The sequence below is a fragment of the Pseudophryne corroboree genome, chromosome 6, assembly GCF_028390025.1.
Source record: "Pseudophryne corroboree isolate aPseCor3 chromosome 6, aPseCor3.hap2, whole genome shotgun sequence".
Lineage (NCBI taxonomy): Eukaryota > Metazoa > Chordata > Amphibia > Anura > Myobatrachidae > Pseudophryne > Pseudophryne corroboree.
Window position 1 is genome coordinate 730,537,313 of NC_086449.1, and position 20,581 is coordinate 730,557,893.

Genomic DNA, 20,581 nt, shown 5'->3' on the forward strand with positions numbered 1-20,581 from the left:
GTTCGGTGAGACCCATTTTAAATTTGAAATCCTTGAACACATACATAAAAAAATCAAAGTTCAAGATGGAATCGCTCAGGGCGGTTATTGCAAGCCTGGACGAGGGGGATTACATGGTATCCCTGGACATCAAGGATGCTTACCTGCATGTCCCAATTTACCTTCCTCACCAGGAGTACCTCAGATTTGTGGTACAGGATTGCCATTACCAATTCCAGACACTACCGTTTGGACTGTCCACGGCACCGAGGGTGTTTACCAAGGTAATGGCAGAAATGATGATACTCCTTCGAAAAAAGGGAGTTTTAATTATCCCGTACTTGGACGATCTCCTAATAAAGGCGAGGTCCAGGGAGCAGTTACTGGTCGGAGTAGCACTATCTCGGGAAGTGCTACAACAGCATGGCTGGATTCTAAACATTCCAAAGTCACAACTGGTTCCTTCCACACGCTTACTGTTCCTGGGGATGATTCTGGACACAGAACAGAAAAAAGTGTTTCTCCCGCAGGAGAAAGCCAAGGAGCTGTCATCTCTAGTCAGAGACCTCCTAAAACCAAAACGGGTATCGGTGCATCACTGCACACGAGTCCTGGGAAAAATGGTGGCTTCGTACGAAGCAATTCCATTCGGCAGGTTCCATGCAAGGACCTTCCAGTGGGACCTCTTGGACAAGTGGTCGGGATCGCATCTTCAGATGCATCATCTGATAACCCTGTCTCCAAAGACCAGGGTGTCTCTACTGTGGTGGCTGCAGAGTGCTCATCTTCTAGTGGGCCGCAGATTCGGCATACAGGACTGGGTCTTGGTGACCACGGATGCCAGCCTTCGGGGCTGGGGCGCAGTCACACAGGGACGAAATATCCAGGGACTTTGGTCAAGTCAGGAGTCGTCCCTACACATAAACATTCTGGAACTGAGGGCCATTTACAATGCCCTAAGTCAGACAAGACCCCTGCTTCAAAACCAGCCGATCCTGATTCAATCAGACAACATCACGGCAGTCGCCCATGTAAACCGACAGGGCGGCACAAGAAGCAGGGTGGCCATGGCAGAAGCCACAAGGATTCTCCGATGGGCGGAAAATCACGTACTAGCACTGTCAGCAGTGTTCATTCCGGGAGTGGACAACTGGGAAGCAGACTTCCTCAGCAGACACGACCTTCACCCGGGAGAGTGGGGACTTCATCCAGAAGTCTTCCTACTGTTGGTAAACCGCTGGGAAAGGCCACAGGTGGACATGATGGCGTCCCGCCTCAACAAGAAGCTAAAGAGATATTGCGCCAGGTCAAGGGACCCTCAGGCGATAGCTGTGGACGCTCTAGTGACACCGTGGGTGTACCAGTCGGTCTATGTGTTCCCTCCTCTGCCCCTCATACCAAAGGTACTGACAATAATAAGAAGGCGAGGAGTAAGAACGATACTCGTGGTTCCGGATTGGCCAAGAAGAGCTTGGTACCCGGAACTTCAAGAAATGTTATCAGAGGACCCATGGCCTCTACCGCTCAGACAGGATCTGCTACAGCAGGGGCCCTGTCTGTTCCAAGACTTACCGCGGCTGCGTTTGACGGCATGGCGGTTGAATTCCGGATCCTAAAGGAAAAGGGCATTCCGGAGGAAGTCATTCCTACGCTGATAAAAGCCAGGAAAGAAGTAACCGCAAACCATTATCACCGCATTTGGCGAAAATATGTTGCGTGGTGTGAGGCCAGGAAGGCCCCTACAGAGGAATTTCAGCTGGGTCGTTTTCTGCACTTCCTACAGTCAGGAGTGACTAAGGGCCTAAAATTGGGTTCCATTAAGGTCCAGATTTCGGCTCTGTCGATTTTCTTCCAGAAAGAACTGGCTTCACTACCTGAAGTTCAGACTTTTGTAAAGGGAGTGCTTCATATTCAGCCCCCTTTTGTGCCTCCTGTGGCACCTTGGGATCTCAATGTGGTGTTGAGTTTCCTAAAATCACATTGGTTTGAACCACTTAAAACCGTGGATCTCAAATATCTCACGTGGAAAGTGGTCATGTTATTGGCCTTGGCTTCGGCCAGGCGTGTGTCAGAATTGGCGGCTTTGTCATGTAAAAGCCCTTATCTGATTTTCCATATGGATAGGGCAGAATTGAGGACTCGTCCCCAATTTCTCCCTAAGGTGGTATCAGCTTTTCACTTGAACCAACCTATTGTGGTGCCTGCGGCTACTAAGGACTTGGAGGATTCCAAGTTATTGGACGTAGTCAGGGCCTTGAAAATTTATGTTTCCAGGACGGCTGGAGTCAGGAAAACTGACTCGCTTTTTATCCTGTATGCACCCAACAAAATAGGTGCTCCTGCTTCTAAGCAGACTATTGCTCGCTGGATTTGTAGCACAATTCAGCTGGCGCATTCTGCGGCTGGATTGCCGCATCCTAAATCAGTAAAAGCCCATTCCACGAGGAAGGTGGGCTCATCTTGGGCGGCTGCCCGAGGGGTCTCGGCTTTACAACTTTGCCGAGCTGCTACTTGGTCAGGGGCAAACACGTTTGCTAAATTCTACAAATTTGATACCCTGGCTGAGGAGGACCTTGAGTTCTCTCATTCGGTGCTGCAGAGTCATCCGCACTCTCCCGCCCGTTTGGGAGCTTTGGTATAATCCCCATGGTCCTTACGGAACCCCAGCATCCACTAGGACGTCAGAGAAAATAAGAATTTACTCACCGGTGATTCTATTTCTCGTAGTCCGTAGTGGATGCTGGGCGCCCATCCCAAGTGCGGATTGTCTGCAATACTTGTATATAGTTTTTGCCTAACTAAAGGGTTATTGTTATGAGCCATCTGTTGAGAGGCTCAGTTGTATTTCATACTGTTAACTGGGTTAAATATCACGAGTTATACGGTGTGATTGGTGTGGCTGGTATGAGTCTTACCCGGGATTCAAAATCCTTCCTTATTGTGTCAGCTCTTCCGGGCACAGTATCCTAACTGAGGTCTGGAGGAGGGGCATAGAGGGAGGAGCCAATGCACACCAGGTAGTACCAAATCTTTCTTTTAGTGTGCCCAGTCTCCTGCGGAGCCGTCTATTCCCCATGGTCCTTACGGAACCCCAGCATCCACTACGGACTACGAGAAATAGAATTACCGGTGAGTAAATTCTTATTTTATCATTGCCATTTTCTCTGACGTCCTAGTGGATGCTGGGAACTCCGTAAGGACCATGGGGAATAGCCACTCCGCAGGAGACTGGGCACAACTAAAGAAAGCTTTAGGACTACCTGGTGTGCACTGGCTCCTCCCTCTATGACCCTCCTCCAGACCTCAGTTAGAATCTTGTGCCCGGCTGAGCTGGATGCACACTAGGGGCTCTCCTGAGCTCCTAGAAAAAAGAAAGAAAAAAAAGGGGGTTTTATGTTTGGGGAGAAAAAGCAGACAGTGTTTTGTTCCCCCATCAGATGAGTGAATGAAGTGTGTGAAGAAGCGTGGGTTCCCCCGATAAGAAACTGGTAATTTCTAAAAAGTTACTGATGGCGTACCCTTTCCCGCCAGAGGATAGGTCACGTTGGGAGATATCCCCTAGGGTGGATAAGGCGCTCACACGTTTGTCAAAAAGGTGGCACTGCCGTCTTAGGATACGGCCACTTTAAAGGAGCCTGCTGATAAAAAGCAGGAGGCTATCCTGAAGTCTGTATATACACACTCAGGTACTATACTGAGACCTGCAATTGCCTTCAGCATGGATAGTGCTGCTGCAGCGTGGTCTATTACCCTGTCAGGACAGGGATACTTTTTGCTAACCATAGAGCATATTAAAGACGTCGTCTTATATATGAGGGATGCACAGAGGGATATTTGCCGGCTAGCATCCAGAATTAATGCAATGTCCATTCTGCCAGGAGGGTATTACTGCCTTATAAGGGTGAGGAATTGTTTGGGAATGGTCTCTGGGACCTCGTATCCACAGCAACAGCTGGGAAGGAAAATATTTACCCCAAGTTTCCTCACAGCCTAAGAAAGCACCGTATTATAAGGTACAGTCCTTTCGGCTTCAGAAAAGCAAGCGGGTCAAAGGCGCTTCCTTTCTGCACAGAGACAAGGGAAGAGGGAAAAAGCTGCACCAGACAGCCAGTTCCCAGGATCAAAAATCTTCCCCCGCTTCCTCTGAGTCCGCTGCATGACGCTGGGGCTCCACAGGTGGAGCCAGGTGCGGTGGGGGCGCGTCTCGGGAACTTCAGCGACCAGTGGGCTCGCTCACAGGTGGATCCCTGGGTTCTGCAAATAGTATCACAGGGATACAAGCTGGAGTTCGAGGCGACTCCCCCTCGCCGTTACCTCAAATCAGCCTTGCCTGCTGCCCTCGAGGAGAGGTAGTACTGGCGGCAATTCACAAGCTGTACTTCCAGCAGGTGATAACCAAGGTACCCCTCCTTCAACAAGGACGGGGTTACTATTCCACAATGTTTGTGGTACCGAAACCAGACGGTTCGGTGAGACCCATTCTAAAACTGAAATCCTTGAACACTTATAGACGAAGGTTCAAGTTCAAAATGGAATCGCTCAGGGCGGTTATTGCAAGCCTGGACGAAGGGGATTACATGGTATCACTGGACATCAAGGATGCTTACCTGCATGTCCACATTTACCCTCCTCACCAGGAGTACCTCAAAATTGTGGTACAGGACTGTCATTACCAATTCCAGACGTTGCCGTTGGTCTGTCCCCGGCACCGAGGGTATTTACCAAGGTAATGGCCGAAATGATGATACTCCTTCGAAAAAAGGGAGTTATAATTATCCCGTACTTGGACGATCTCCTTATAAAGGCGAGGTCCAGGGAACAGTTGTTCGTCGGAGTAGCCCTATCTCGGGAAGTGCTACAACAGCAGGGCTGGATTCTGAATAGTCCAAAGTCGCAGCTGGTTCCTACGACGCGTCTACTGTTCCTGAGTATGGTTCTGGACACAGAACAGGAAAAAGGGTTTCTCCCGGAGGAGAAGGTCAAGGAGTTGTCATCTCTAGTCAGAGACCTCCTAATACAAATACAGGTGTCGGTGCATCAATGCACGCGAGTCCTGGGAAAGATGGTAGCTTCTTACGAAGAAATTCCATTCGGAAGGTTCCATGCAAGGATCTTCCAGTGGGATCTGTTGGACAAGTGGTCCGGGTCGCATCTTCAGATGCATCGACTGATAACCCTGTCTCCAAGGGCCAGGGTGTCTCTGTTGTGGTGGCTGCAGAGTGCTCATCTTCAAGAGGGCCGAAGATTCGGCATACAGGACTGGGTCCTGGTGACCACAGATGCCAGCCTTCGAGGCTGGGGGGCAGTCACACAGGGAAGAAACTTCCAAGGATTATGGTCAAGTCAGGAGACTTCCGTACACATAAATATTCTGGGACTAAGGGCCATTCACAATGCCCTAAGTCAGGCTAGACCCCTGCTTCAACACCAGCCGGTGCTGATCCAGTCAGACAACATCACGGCGGTCGCCCATGTAAACCAGCAGGGCGGCACAAGAAGCAGGATGGTGATGGCAGAAGCCACAAGGATTTTCCAATGGGCGGAAAATTATGTGTTAGCACTGTCAGCAGTGTTCATTCCCGGAGTGGACAACTGGGAAGCAGACTTTCTCAGCAGGCACGACCTCCACCCAGGAGAGTGGGGACTTCATCCAGAAGTCTTCAAAATGATTGTACACCATTGGGAAAGACCACAGGTGGACATGATGGCGTCCCGCCTCAACAATAAGCTAAAAAGATATTGCGCCAGGTCAAGGGACCCTCAGGCGATAGCTGTGGACGCTCTGGTAACACCGTGGGTGTACCAGTCGGTGTATGGGTTCCTTCCTTTGCCTCTCATACCCAAGGTATTGAGAATACTAAGAAGGAGAAGAGTAAGAACTATACTCGTGGTTCCGGATTGGCCAAGAAGAGCTTGGTACCCAGAACTTCAAGAAATGATCTCAGAGGACCCATGGCCTCTGTCGCTCAGACAGGACCTGCTGCAGCAGGGGCCCTGCCTGTTCCAAGACTTACCACGGCTGTGTTTGACGGCATGGCGGTTGAACACCGGATCCTATAGGAAAAAGGCATTCCAGAGGAAGTCATTCCTACGCTGATTAAGGCTAGGAAAGATGTGATCGCAAATATTATCACCGCATATGGCAAAAATATGTTGCTTGGTGTGAGGCCAGGAAGGCCCCAACGGAGGAATTTCAACTGGGTCGATTTCTGCACTTCCTACAGTCAGGAGTGACTACGGGCCTAAAATTGGGTTACGTTAAGGTCCAGATTTCGGCTCTGTACATTTTCTTCCAAAAAGAACTGGCTTCACTGCCTGAAGTTCAGACTTTTGTTAAGGGAGTGCTGCATATTCAGCCCCCGTGTGTGCCTCTAGTGGCACCGTGGGATCTCAACGTGGTGTTGGATTTCCTGAAGTCGCATTGGGTTGAGCCACTTAAATCCGTAGAGCTAAAATACCTCACGTGGAAAGTGGTCATGCGGTTGGCCTTGGCGTCGGCCAGGCGTGTATCAGAATTGGCAGTTTTGATTTTCATATGGATAGGGCGGAATTGAGGACTCGTTCCCAATTCCTTCCTAAGGTGGTATCAGCTTTTCATGTGAACCAACCTATTGTGGTGCCTGCGGCTACGTGGGACTTGGAGGACTCCAAGTTACTGGACGTAGTCAGGGCCCTGAAAATATATGTTTCCAGGACAGCTGGAGTCAGGAAAACTGACTCGCTATTTATCCTGTATGCACCCAACAAGCTGGGTGCTCCTGCTTCTAAGCAGACTATTGCTCGCTGGATCTGTAGCACGATTCAACTTGCACATTCTGCGGCTGGACTGCCACACCCTAAATCTGTAAAAGCCCATTTTACAAGGAAAGTGGGCTCTTCTTGGGCGGCTGCCCGAGGGGTCTCGGCTTTACAACTTTGCCAAACTGTTACTTGGTCGGGTTCAAACATTTTTGCAAAAGTCTACAAGTTTGATACCCTGGCTGAGGAGGACCTTGAGTTTGCTCATTCGGTGCTGCAGAGTCATCCACACTCTCCCGCCCGTTTGGGAGCTTTGGTATAATCCCCATGGTCCTTACGGAGTTCCCAGCATCCACTAGGACGTCAGAGAAAATAAGATTTTACTCACCGGTAAATCTATTTCTCGTAGTCCGTAGTGGATGCTGGGCGCCCATCCCAAGTGCGGATTGTCTGCAATACTTGTATATAGTTATTGTTAACTAAAGGGTTATGGTTGAGCCATCCGTTGAGAGGCTCAGTTATATTTCATACTGTTAACTGGGTATAGCATCACGAGTTATACGGTGTGATTGGTGTGGCTGGTATGAGTCTTACCCGGGATTCAAAATCCTTCCTTATTGTGTCAGCTCTTCCGGGCACAGTATCCTAACTGAGGTCTGGAGGAGGGTCATAGAGGGAGGAGCCAGTGCACACCAGGTAGTCCTAAAGCTTTCTTTAGTTATGCCCAGTCTTCTGCGGAGCCGCTATTCCCCATGGTCCTTACGGAGTTCCCAGCATCCACTATGGACTACGAGAAATAGATTTACCGGTGAGTAAAATCTTATTATTTACCTTGAATGCTGTTTGTTTACACGGAGTCTGTTAATAAACTTTTATTTTGACTTTAACCTGGCTGTCATGGTCACAGCGTTCAGGTTTCCTTTTAACACTTACATGTCCAGGGGTCTGATTAAACCTCCCCGGTTTAAGTTCCTCTCAGCCCCTACAACTGAGGCTTTCTCCTGTCAGCCAAAACCCTCAGTTGTGACAGTAAGCACTGACCATATGAATCCAGCCGGAGACCAGGATCAAGCGGCTAGGCCGATGCAAGGACTGACAGCCAGACTCGAACATCAGGAGGCTGCACAAGGCCACATCATCCGCTGTCTCCAGGATCTCTCTACGCGGCTGGATGGGATTCAAACGACCCTCCGTGGACCTGGCACGTCCGGTGCGTCCACTACAGTGACACCAGCTGTAACCCCACCCACCTTACCCATTTCCCTTCCACGTCTTCATCTCCCAACGCCAGCAAAGTTTGACGGATCTCCAAGGTTCCGCAGAGGATTTCTTAACCAATGCGAAATCCACTTTGAGCTTCAGCCTGGCAATGTCCCCAGCGACCGTACTAAAATTGCCTATATCATTTCCCTTCTCAGCGGCTCAGCCCTTGACTGGGCATCACCTTTATGGGAGAAGTCTGATCCCCTGCTGTCCTCCTATACGGACTTTGTGGCAACATTCAGGCGCATCTTCGACGAGCCAGGCCGGGTAACCTCTGCTTCATCTGAGATTCTCCGTTTACCCCAGGGAACACGTACTGTGGGACAGTATCTCATACAGTTCAAAATCCTGGCATCCGAACTGGCATGGAACGACGAGGCCCTGTATGCTGCATTCTGGCATGGCTTATCAGAACGCATCAAGGATGAGTTAGCTACCAGAGACTTGCCCTCTAAGTTGGATGAGCTAATTTCTCTTTGCACGAAGGTTGATCTACGTTTCAGAGAGAGAGCAACCGAGTGAGGAAGATCGTCTGCTCCAAAATCTTCTGCTCCTCCTCTTCGTCAACCGTCTCCATCCAAGGATGAGCCCATGCAAATTGTCCGTTCCCGTCGATCTCCCGCTGAGCGCCAAAGACGTCTCTCTGAGTCTCTCTGTCTCTATTGTGCAGCTCCGTCTCACATTATCAATGCCTGTCCCAAACGTCCGGGAAACTCCAAATCCTAGCTCGCCAAGGAGAGGGCCGGCTAGGAGTAATGATCTCCTCTCCATCTCCTCATGATTGTAATCTCCCAGTCTCGCTCCAAATTGCTCAACGTTACAGGAACGTCATTGCCCTCCTTGATTCCGGAGCAGCTGGGAATTTCATAACCGAAGCTTATGTTAAACGGTGGTCCCTACCCACCGAGAGACTTCCTTCGTCCATCTCCTTAACTGCAGTAGATGGCAGCAAGATTTTTGACGCAGTTATTTCTCTAAGGACTCTACCAGTTCGTCTGAGAGTGGGAGTTCTTCATGCAGAATTTATTTCCTTCCTAGTGATTCCAAGAGCCACACATCCAGTGGTTTTGGGCCTTCCATGGCTCCGTCTCCACAATCCGTCGATTGACTGGACGACTACGCAAATACTAGCATGGGGTCCCTCCTGTGCTAAGACTTGTTTGTCCAAAGTGCTTCCTGTTTGTTCTTCTTTCCCCAGGTCGTCTGATGTTCCACCTCCTCCATATCAAGACTACACGGACGTGTTCAGTAAGGCTTCTGCTGATAGCCTTCCTCCTCATAGAGAATGGGACTGCCCAATTGATCTCATTCCAGGGAAGGTTCCACCTCGAGGCCGAACTTACCCATTGTCTCTGCCTGAGACGCACTCCATGGAGGAGTACATCAAAGAGAACCTGGCGAAAGGTTTTAGCCGACCTTCTTCTCCAGCTGGCGCAGGCTTCTTCTTCGTTAAGAAGAAGGACGGTGGTCTGCGACCGTGCATCGATTACAGAGGTCTGAACGACATTACCGTCAAGAACCGGTATCCTTTACCTTTGATTACAGAGCTCTTCGATAGAGTCAGCGGAGCAACCATCTTTACAAAGTTGGATTTGAGGGGTGCCTACAATCTCATCCGGATCCGTGATGGTGACGAGTGGAAGACCGCTTTTAACACCCGTGATGGACATTATGAGTACCTCGTCATGCCCTTCGGATTGAGCAACGCTCCAGCTGTCTTCCAGCATTTCGTGAATGAGATCTTCAGAGACATCTTATACCGCCATGTTGTGGTTTATCTAGATGATATCCTCATCTTTGCCAATAATCTAGAGGAACATCGTTTCTGGGTAAAGGAGGTTCTGTCCCGTCTCCGTGTCAATCATCTCTATTGCAAATTGGAGAAATGTGTCTTTGAAGTTAAATCCATTCCGTTCCTAGGTTACATTGTGTCCGGTTCCGGACTAGAGATGGATCCTGAGAAACTACAAGCAATCCAGAATTGTCCGATACCCTTAACCCTTAAAGGGGTCCAGAGGTTCTTAGGGTTCGCCAATTATTACAGAAAGTTCATACGAGACTTTTCCACCATTGTGGCGCCTATCACTGCATTAACCAAGAAGGGTGCTAACCCGTCCAAGTGGTCTGAAGAAGCTATGCAAGCTTTTCATTTTCTAAAACAACGTTTCATCTCTGCACCAGTTCTGAAACAGCCCGACACCGACTCTCCTTTCATCTTAGAGGTGGATGCCTCCTCCGTTGGAGTAGGAGCGGTGTTATCCCAGAGGGCTAAAGATGGCCATCTACATCCCTGCAGTTTCTTCTCCCGGAAGTTCTCCCCAGCTGAGCGCAACTATGCCATTGGCGACCAGGAGTTGCTAGCCATCAAGCTCGCTCTTGAGGAGTGGAGATATCTGTTGGAGGGAGCTTCTCATTCAATCACGATACTTACCGACCACAAGAATCTTTTATACCTGAAAGGCGCACAATGTCTTAACCCCCGTCAGGCCAGATGGGCACTTTTCTTTTCCAGGTTCGACTTTAAACTCCAGTTCTGTCCGGGCTCTCAGAATCGCAAGGCCGATGCCCTTTCCCGCTCTTGGGAGCAAGAAAACGAGTCAGAGTCTTCAGACAAGCATCCTATTATTAATCTGTTGGCATTCTCCACGGTAGGGATGGACTCTACGCCCCCACCAGGGAAAAGTTTTGTGAAGCCGGTGTTAAGGAAGAAGCACATGCATTGGGCCCATGCTTCCCGTTTTGCCGGACATACAGGCATTCAGAAAACCCTCGAGTTTATCTCTAGGTCCTACTGGTGGCCAACTCTGAAGAAGGACGTCAAGGAGTTTATTGCCTCTTGCCCAAAGTGTGCCCAACACAAAGTTCCCCGCCAGTCTCCTGCGGGGCAACTGGTTCCATTATCTGTTCCCAGTCGACCGTGGACCCATTTGTCGATGGACTTTGTTACAGATCTGCCTATATGCAATAAGTTTAAAACCATCTGGGTGGAAGTTGACCGGTTCACCAAGATGGCACATTTCATACCCCTCACCGGTCTCCCGTCAGCTTCCAAGTTGGCCCAAGTGTTTATCCAAGAGATCTTCAAACTTCACGGTCTTCCTGAAGAGATCATCTCCGATCGTGGAGTACAATTTGTAGCCAAATTTTGGCGAAGTTTGTGTCAAGCCCTCCACGTCAAGTTAAAGTTTTCTACAGCTAACCATCCTCAGACCAATGGTCAAACCGAGAGGGTGAATCAGGACTTGGAGGCCTTCCTCCGCATTTATGTGTCTTCCTCCCAAGATGACTGGGTTCAACTCCTTCCTTGGGCCGAGTTTAGCCACAACAATCAATACCATTCCTCATCCTCCTCAACACCATTCTTCATCAACTATGGATTTCACCCTAAGGTTCCAGAATTCCAACCGCTTCCAGCAACTTCTGTTCCAGCAGTGGATGTCACCTTGCGTCAGTTTTCAAACAACTGGAAGAATGTCCGCGCAGCCCTGCTTAAAGCCTCATTTAGGTACAAGAAGTTTGCCGATAGGAAGCGTAGAACGGTTCCTGCTCTCAAGGTGGGTGATCGAGTATGGTTGTCCACGAAGAATTTGAGGTTGAGAGTTCCCAGCATGAAATTTGCTCCTCGTTACATCGGTCCTTTTAAAATTGAACAAGTCATCAATCCTGTTGCTTACAGACTCCAGTTACCTCCCTTCTTGAAAATACCCAGGACATTCCATGTTTCCCTGTTGAAACCGCTGATCCTGAATCGGTTTCATTCTGCACTTCCTCCAACTCCTAAAGTTCAGACTCAACGGGGAATCGAGTATGAGGTGGCCAAGATTCTGGACTCACGTTTCCGTTACGGTCAGTTGCAGTATCTTATTGACTGGAAGGGCTATGGTCCTGAAGAACTCTCTTGGACCAATGCGTCTGATGTCCATGCTCCTGCCTTGGTCCGGAATTTCCACTCGAAGTTTCCTCTAAAGCCTAAGAAGCGTCCTGGGGCCACTCCTAAAGGGGGGGGTGCTGTCACGATCCTGGTATCTGGACGCCATTACCTGCCTTTCAGATGTCTCCTGAGGCTCGCTCAGCGTTCCAAGGCCGGATCTCATCTGTGTCCACATACTGCACATTCCTCCTGTCACGCTGAGATGCTGTCACAGCGGCGCCATGTTTGAATCCTGCATGGCGTCTCCCGTTCTCCGCGGCCTCCGCCGCCGCTCCTGTGTTATAGGTGCAGGTTGTCAGTGTGGTGTTCCATGCCTGCCGCGGCCTCCGTTGTCATCCACGAGTCTCAGCATACATTTGTCAGTCTGGCGTCTCCTGTCCTCTGTGGCCGGCGCCGCCATTACAGTTATGTTTCCACATGGTTTCCCAAGCCAGGTTTCCCTCCAAGTTCTAACATGGGCGCAGCCATGTTGGATCTCTTCACATGCTTCAGTTCCTCCAATCCACTGCCTGGAAATCTGCATAATTGCCCAGCCAATACCTGCATTGCTGCAGGTATAAGTATCCTGTGCCTGGGCCAGGAAATGGTCAGTGCTTTGTTTGTCATACCTTGTTCCAGTCTCTCTCCTGTGGTTGTGTTTCCAGGTTCCAGCTCCTGTCTCCAGCATCCACCAAAGAGACCCGCACCTGCCTACCATCCTGCGGTGCAGCCTGACTCTGCAGTCCTCCGTGGCTGATCCAGTTTCCAGCTTCCAGCTATATCATCTGCTTCCAGCAGTATCCACTACCACCGGTAATCATCCTTCAATTCCTCTGTTTCCACGCTCCCTAGCATCTACTATATTCACTCCGTGTTTCATCACCTGGCTGGTTCCACCCAGCATTCATTCAGTGACTTTATCATCTGGCTGATTCCATTCCGTATCCACTCCGTGTCTTACCACCTGGCTGGTTCCATGCAGCAATTACAATAGCTGATTCAAGTTACCAACTTCATCTGTTCCATCTACTGGCATGTTCCTTGGATATCTTCACTACTACAGCCAGGCCTGGTAAGGTTATTCCATCTAAGGACTGTAACAGCTGTTCTTACCTACCAGTGTCCTGTGTAACCATTTCATGGTCAGAGTGCTCCAGGAATCATATTATTTATCATTGCCATTATTTATCTTGAATGCTGTTTGTTTACACGGAGTCTGTTAATAAACTTTTATTTTGACTTTTACCTGGTTGTCATGGTCACACCTTCGGGTTTCCTTTTAACTCTTACATGTCCAGGGGTCTGATTAAACCTCCCCGGTTTAAGTTCCTCTCAGCCCCTACAACTGAGGCTTTCTCCTGTCAGCCAAAACCCTCAGTTGTGACATACAGCACCTATAGCGCCCGATCAATTACCTTTTGGTAACAATTGTTTTTGCCTTCTGTTAAAGCCATATATTTAAAATTTTGACTCCTCAGTCCAGAACACCTGCTGCCATTTTCTGCACCCCATTTCCTATGTTTTCATGCATAGTTGAGTCACTTGGCCTTATTTCCACGTTGAAGGTATAGCTTTTGGCTGCAATTCATCCATGAAGACCTCTTCGGTCCAGACTTCTGCGAACAGAAGATGGGTTTACCTGGGTCCCACTGGTTTCTGCCAGTTCTGAGCTGACGGCACTCCTGGACATTTTCCGATTTCGAAGGGAAGTAAGCATGGTGTCTTTCATCTGATGCACTAAGTTTCTTTGGCCAACCATAATGTCTACTGTCCTTCTTGTGCTTCAATGCTGAGAAATACAGGCAGGTACTTATCCATCATGCAGTACCAGCAGAGAGGCGTTTGATTGGCTCCAAATTTATTCTGCAGCAGGACAACGACCCCAAACATTCAGCCAATGTCATTAAGAACTATTGTCTGCATAAAGAAGAACAAGGAGTCCTGTAAGTGATGGGATTGCCTCCACAGAGCCCTGATCTCAACATCGTTGAGTCTGTCTGGGATTACATGAAGAGACAGAAGGAGTTGAGCAAGCCGACATCCACAGAAGGTCTCTGGTTAGTTTCCCAAGGTGTTTGGAACAGCCTCCCTGCCAAGTTTCTTCAAATACTGTTTGCTAGTGTACCTAGAAGAATTGCTGCTGTTTTGAAGGCAAAGGGTGTTCACACCAAATATTGATTTACTTTAGATCTCTCTTCTGTTCATTCACTTTACATTTTGTTAATTGATAAAAATAAACTGTTAACTCTTCTATTTCTGAAAGCATTCTTACTTTGCAGCATTTTTTCTACACATGCCTAAAACCTATACATATATAATGTATGTGTAGAATATATATATATATATATATATATATATATATATACACACACACACACACTGATGAGCAATGTTAGAATCACAAGAACTTACTCTCAAATTTATGGAAACTGCCTCAAATACTGCAGTGAAATAATGGACACAGAAAAGGTTGTATCTGGATTTTTTGGGGTATTAGAGAAAGCATACATGTTGAATAGAATGATGTAGAAAGTCAATATCCATGATGGAAAGTGTCAAAGTCAGAAAAATATCACGCTGCACGTTGCCATATATGCACTTCATGCGTGTGCACGCTGCATATTTAATCAAAATAATGTATTTTATAAGTTAATATTCCCCTGAGTTCAGCAAAGTATGGTATATTTAAGATGGCTCTTTGACCTTAGAGATTCCCCTTTGCATGTTAAAAGGGCTTCACATGTTCTTATGCATAGTTAAGCACAGGAATAGTAATTGAAGATTAATTGTATTCCGAATCAGTTTCTTTTCCGCAGACGGAGTACAATAGCCTTTAATTACACTAAGCTTTGAAATTCAATAGAGGGCCAACACCTGTGTTTACGAATGGGTTTAGGATTCTCTCCAGAAGAATGATTGCTGAGATGTCATTGTCTCAACTGAAAGTGGACATTGAGAATACCGAACAAAACCCAGAGACAGGGGTTGTTTTGTATTCGCCAAACAATAGCTTTCCACAAGACAGGAATGTGTTAGTCATCACCCAACGTTTTGCATAACCAAGATCACATGCTCAGCTCACTGATACAGCTAGCCCACATGCTGTGAAAGACACACACTTCCTGTGGTTGACACACCCCCACAGCTGGAATGCAGGTATGATATATCCACTGGAAATCACAGGGCACACTGACTCACACAGCTACATAGCACCCAGAAGCATGGCTGGCTCATCACCAGGACTGACCTCCTTACGAAGGCTAAGTATTGAATTCACATGGCTTAATGGCATAGAATAGTTTAAATATGTGTTTGTGGTAAAGTAGTTGTGAAATGATTGGCATAGAATAGTTAGTTTGGAGATACAAATGGCTTAAGGTTAATGATGCTTGTGCAGTTGTGTGATTGTTGGGTGTTTGGGATGATACTCTATGAAATCTGTAATGAATTGGAACAGTAGACAATCTGTAGCATAGCATCTCTGGTATACATTTATGGATGGTGATTTATAACAGATTATAGTAGTTTTACATGATACATCTTGCTGAAGGTTAGAAGTCAAAACATACTTCCTTTTGTTACTGTAGTCATGTGCTTGTAGCAATAGCAGGCTGATACTTGTGGGTACCTGGTTATTGAGATACTGTGTTGGCTTGAAATTGTGAAAGGTGATTTAGATGGTTTGGAATTGTAAAATCAGAACATATGCATTATATTGAAGCTCAGACATTTTGGAATATAGTGGAGTCTTATGTCTTCTGCTATGTGATTATGGTATAGCAAAGAATGCCATGTGTTTGGACTTGCAAATCTAAAATGGCTGCTAGCATTCCCTTTTAAATCATATGTTACAGACTTTGGAATCATGGGAGTTTTTCCCAAAATGGAGTCTAGCTTCTGTCCCATGCGGTGTTGTAGGGACCATTGTGTTGTTGCTGTGTGTGTTGTGTATATAGGGACAGCCAGCCAGGGTGAGCACAAGTTTCTCAACACAAAGGTTCTCAACATTGACTAACTGCGCAGCGATCGCTCCCACATGTGTAAGTTTCTCTGCAACCATATTTATCTCCTATTAATGTTGTAAGCCATCTCTCTCTCTCTCTCTCTCCTTCCCCCCTTTAAATGTAATCGTGTCGTTATTGTATTTTATGTGTAGTAATTCGGTTAGGTATTTTGTTATTTTGGTAGTGTATGACTTGTATTGTATTATTCTTTTGCAATTGAACGTTCATTCTCTTCCTTAAAGGTGTTGTGACCTTAGACCGGTATTAGAGTGTTTATTATACTGCTAAAGGGTTCTCAGAGCGTCACATACGCTCATACAGCTTTTAAGCTAACAAGGTTACACTGTGTTGCATTTACACCTTATCACTGCACAAGGGTTTACAGTATAAGTACATTGTATAAGGTATAGTTATTAAAGTTTAATTCTGTAAGTGTCTGCGACGCCTGTGCTCACACCCTGTGCACAGCGTCTGCTACACTAAGGGCGTACCCTTGCGGTACCTTTTGCGCCAATTGCGTACTGTGTCTCTTAACCTTTTAAAGTGTTTTAAATAGGATAAACATATATCCATTGTCAATTGAGGGCTCCTCCGGTCTTCACATATCTGCACTAGGTAACTTTAGCAGACATTATCGATCAGCAAAAGGCGGGAAGGTGCTATCCCTCGCAGTGCTGACCAGATAAGCGTCTGCTTCACTTGGTAAGGAGTGCTGAGGGAATTCGGGAACTGAAAGGTAGGAACAGTACGTTATTGTCTTTGTAAATCTGGTTTTTATTTCTATTTGGTGCCAACTACACACGCAGATTGGATGGTGTCTGTTTAAATAGGTTTAAAAATGATTTTTAATCGCTCTGCATAGCGTGATAACTAAAAGGAGCTGGTATGATGATTTTCTTTGTGACAAAAGGTCTGTCCCCCATTTTGTGTAAACCTCATGGATGTGGAAGGGGGAGGAGCAGCGGCCATTTTGGGAAGGTCAAAAAAAAATTTCCTCTAAAATGGCTGATTTTCAGGAAATAATCAGCCATCCATTGTCAAAAAGAAATCATCATTTAATTAGTTTTTTTTTTAATGCATTCGTTTAGTCCATATCATAGTCAATCATAAGTGGTTCAGATAGAGTTTAATAAAAAATTAATAATACATTAAATATTTGATTTAAGAAATACACAAATAAAACAAAGTAGTTTTTTTTTTTTTTTTGGTCACTGTCTCTCTTCAAGAACCTGTTTTAACTCTGCTACTTGTAGGATGGCCATTGAAATGCAAATGAACCTGTGTGACTGGTTTGTTTTTGTTTTTTTCTCCAAGCAGGAATCACCCTCACACACACAGTCAAGGGCACATTCATATGCAAATTAGAGAAGTGAATGGGTCTCATAGATGTAATATCTATATGTGTGTGACATCAATGTATGTTCTACAGGATAGCTATACAATGAGAATCATACTATTGCAAGCAGTGATTATTAGATTAATTTAGAATTGCATGTTCATCTGTGTATTTTCACATCTCATTCTCCTGATTGCCACATACCATTGGTAAAGCGCTGAGACATTTGTTGTTATTAATAGTTAAAAGATAAAAAGTAATATTTAAGGGTATAATTGTAAAAGGCACGCACACAGTCTCGCCTAAGAATACAAGGGAGATTTGGGTGGTGTATAGTGAATGATTACTGTTAAAGATCATTCACATTGATAAACGTGTAGTGTGTTACTGTGAACGTACTTGGTCTGTGTACACGTGTCCTTACAAGGGCAGGGCGTACGCAACGCAAGGGTCGACGCACGGAGCGTATATTACGCAACGGAGCGTACGGATACGCCCACATTAAACAAACCGCACGATAGTATTGTTTAGTAGGCGATAAGGAAGTAACGCGATAATAACACAGATCTATCTCAAATCCAAAAGTTTAAAGTTAAAAGAAAAAAAAAACCTTCTCTATTGCAATTCTTCTGGGTTAGGCTAATACTGAATGAAAGGATTTCTGCGCAGAAATAAAAATTAAAGTGTACATGTGGTAAGAGTGTGTGTAGAGATAAGAATTCTCTTTTATTACGGAAGCGGGAACCATAGGCCAGTAGAAAGAGATACACCAGCGAGAGTGATATCGTGGGGTGGCTTGGGAGGCGTCCCTTGTTAGACTCAACACATTAATGAGCAGTAGAGTCTGCTGTACATAACAGACCTGGAGGTCACAGACCAGGAGGTCACGGGCCAGGAGGTCACAGAACAAGAGGTTCAGGTACAGCAGACTAGAAGTAGAGAAGCACAACCGAAGAGGGGTTGGTGCGAGACCCATATAGGCCAACAAAGCTCAAGGCTGAAGGAATTCGCAGCAGAAATGTTCGATTCCACTGATCGTTCCGCACATAAGATTAGTTGCTTGTGTGCAGATACGATTGTACCGCATGTGATTGTGTGCATTAGCGTGTCTTGAATTCAGAAGAACGCTACTTGCACATTGTTAACGTGATTTGTGTAATTTTTTTTATTTTAAGGGAAGTAGCCTGATCACTCAGGGACATTCCAGCGACTGACACTTGCTGGGGAGGGTAAGACACTCCCACACGCCCGAGCAAGTAGACGTACTTAGGTGCCCTAGGCTGGGTACGGAACCTCTGGGAACTTTGGTCGCCGTATTGGCCAGCGTGGACGGGAGTTAAGTGGGCGGACCTTCGGAGCAAAACCCCCACCGCAGCCTTTTGGTTTTCTGTAAGGGTTGCCGAAGACCCTGATTGGAAGTCAGAGGTAGCGAAAGCAACGCCTGCAGAGATGGGGGCCACGTGTTCAGGTAAGGGGCGATCAACCCAGGTTCAGGTTGATTTGGTAAACCGACCAATCGGGTCGGCAAGGTCATGTGTGAGAAATCAGACCAGGATGGTCATCACACAGAAATGTTATGCAATGAATGGGAAAGGATGACTGTGCATGACGGGGAGAAGTTTTCCCGGGTAGGTACTTTTAACCCTGAAGTGTTACAGAATTTAAAGAGAAGAGTTTGCCTGATTAAATCTTCAAAAAGGCGTATTAGACATTATGATTATTTAAAATTGTGGCAACAGGAAAGTGAAATGCAAAGAGAGACATGGCAATGGAGAGGATTATGGCTGCAGAGAATGGCGCGATGGTGTACGATAAAAATGCACTTAATAACTGTATTAAGAATGAAAGTAACAAATGTAATAATGTTTATAAAAATGAAAGTGTCAAAATTACAAATGTTAACCTGTGCAAGTCGCACCCCATGTTAAACTCCCCTCAGGATTACCAGCGAGAAGGTGAAACCAACACGATGTCAACACTCTACCCAGCAGTCATCATACGAGACACCCAGAGGGACACGGCCAAGTTGGTAAAGGCAATAGCATAACCCCCTAACGGAGGGTCAGGTGAGGTCGTGTCAACAGGTAAGTACGGTATTGTATGTTACTCACAGACAAATGCATCTTACACCAAAGAGTTAACACAAAATAGCATAATGGAACAAAATCCTGTCAGGGTGAACACAATATATTAAAACAAATGTACACTACAGTAAAGTAGCAGTTTAGGTGTTAATAAATGGTTTAAAGGAAGTATTAAGAACGAGTATACAAGCCACTCTACCTAACTGGAGAAATAACTCAGTAACTGCATTAAGGAACTCCGCTGTTGGGCATGAGCAAAACATCATCAAGCACAGGGAAAACAAAGAAGCCTCAGATCCCTGTGGGTAAGTCAAAGGTGAAAAGGTGTTATAATTGCCAGAAGGAAGGTCATTTTGCAAGAGATTGTAGATCAAGAAGTAGACCAAATTCATATAAACCCCCTAGACAAAGATATGAGCAAAGTTATGACACACCAAATTGTAATCAGGGATCAGATAGGAAGAATTTTGGGCCACACCCATGATATGTAGTCAGGAAAGGTGAGCATTAGAACTGATGGTAAGCCTGAGGTAACAGTTAATAAATTGGGAGGTCATTCCCTGAAGACACAGGTATGACTGGGTAGACGTTGTAAATTTATCTGAAAATGTTTTTTTTTCTCTCCCCATCTCTGACGATTATCGGTAGGACTCGAACATTACATAGCTACTTGGTCTTTGCAGAAGTCTACCAAACCCCAGCATGACCTACCCGCATCAATGTATCCTGGACAGACACAAAGGGTGGAGTATGGAGGTGCTGGTGGGAGAGACTATGCAAGGATACCATTGGACATGTAGATGTGACAGCCTGATGGTGAACGGAAGATCTGACAATGTTTTTTTTCTCTCCTGAAAAATGTTTGGAAAAAAATGTTTTTTTTCTGTTGTTGTTTATTGTTGATTTATGTGATGCATATATATATGAACGGTTCTCTCTCTCTCTCGTTGTTTTTTTTTCTCTCTCTTCTTTCTCATGTTCTCATAACGTTACAGATGGTATGTCACACATTAGTTGGACAAATGGTAATGCAAGATTTATTCTCCTTACAGAAAGAGCGCTGAGCTAGAAGGAATATTGCATCACCGGAGTGATCGTTTGGAAGACTGAGAGACAGCACCTTTGAGATGACAGCAGAACAAGAAGAACAACAAGACTAGAGAACTAATTATCGTAACAAGTTTCTCTCCCCCTCAAACTGTTTTCCTGTACCCCCATTACAAATTTCTCCTTTCTCCTCCTGTAAGATGGACTCGCCTCAAGAGAC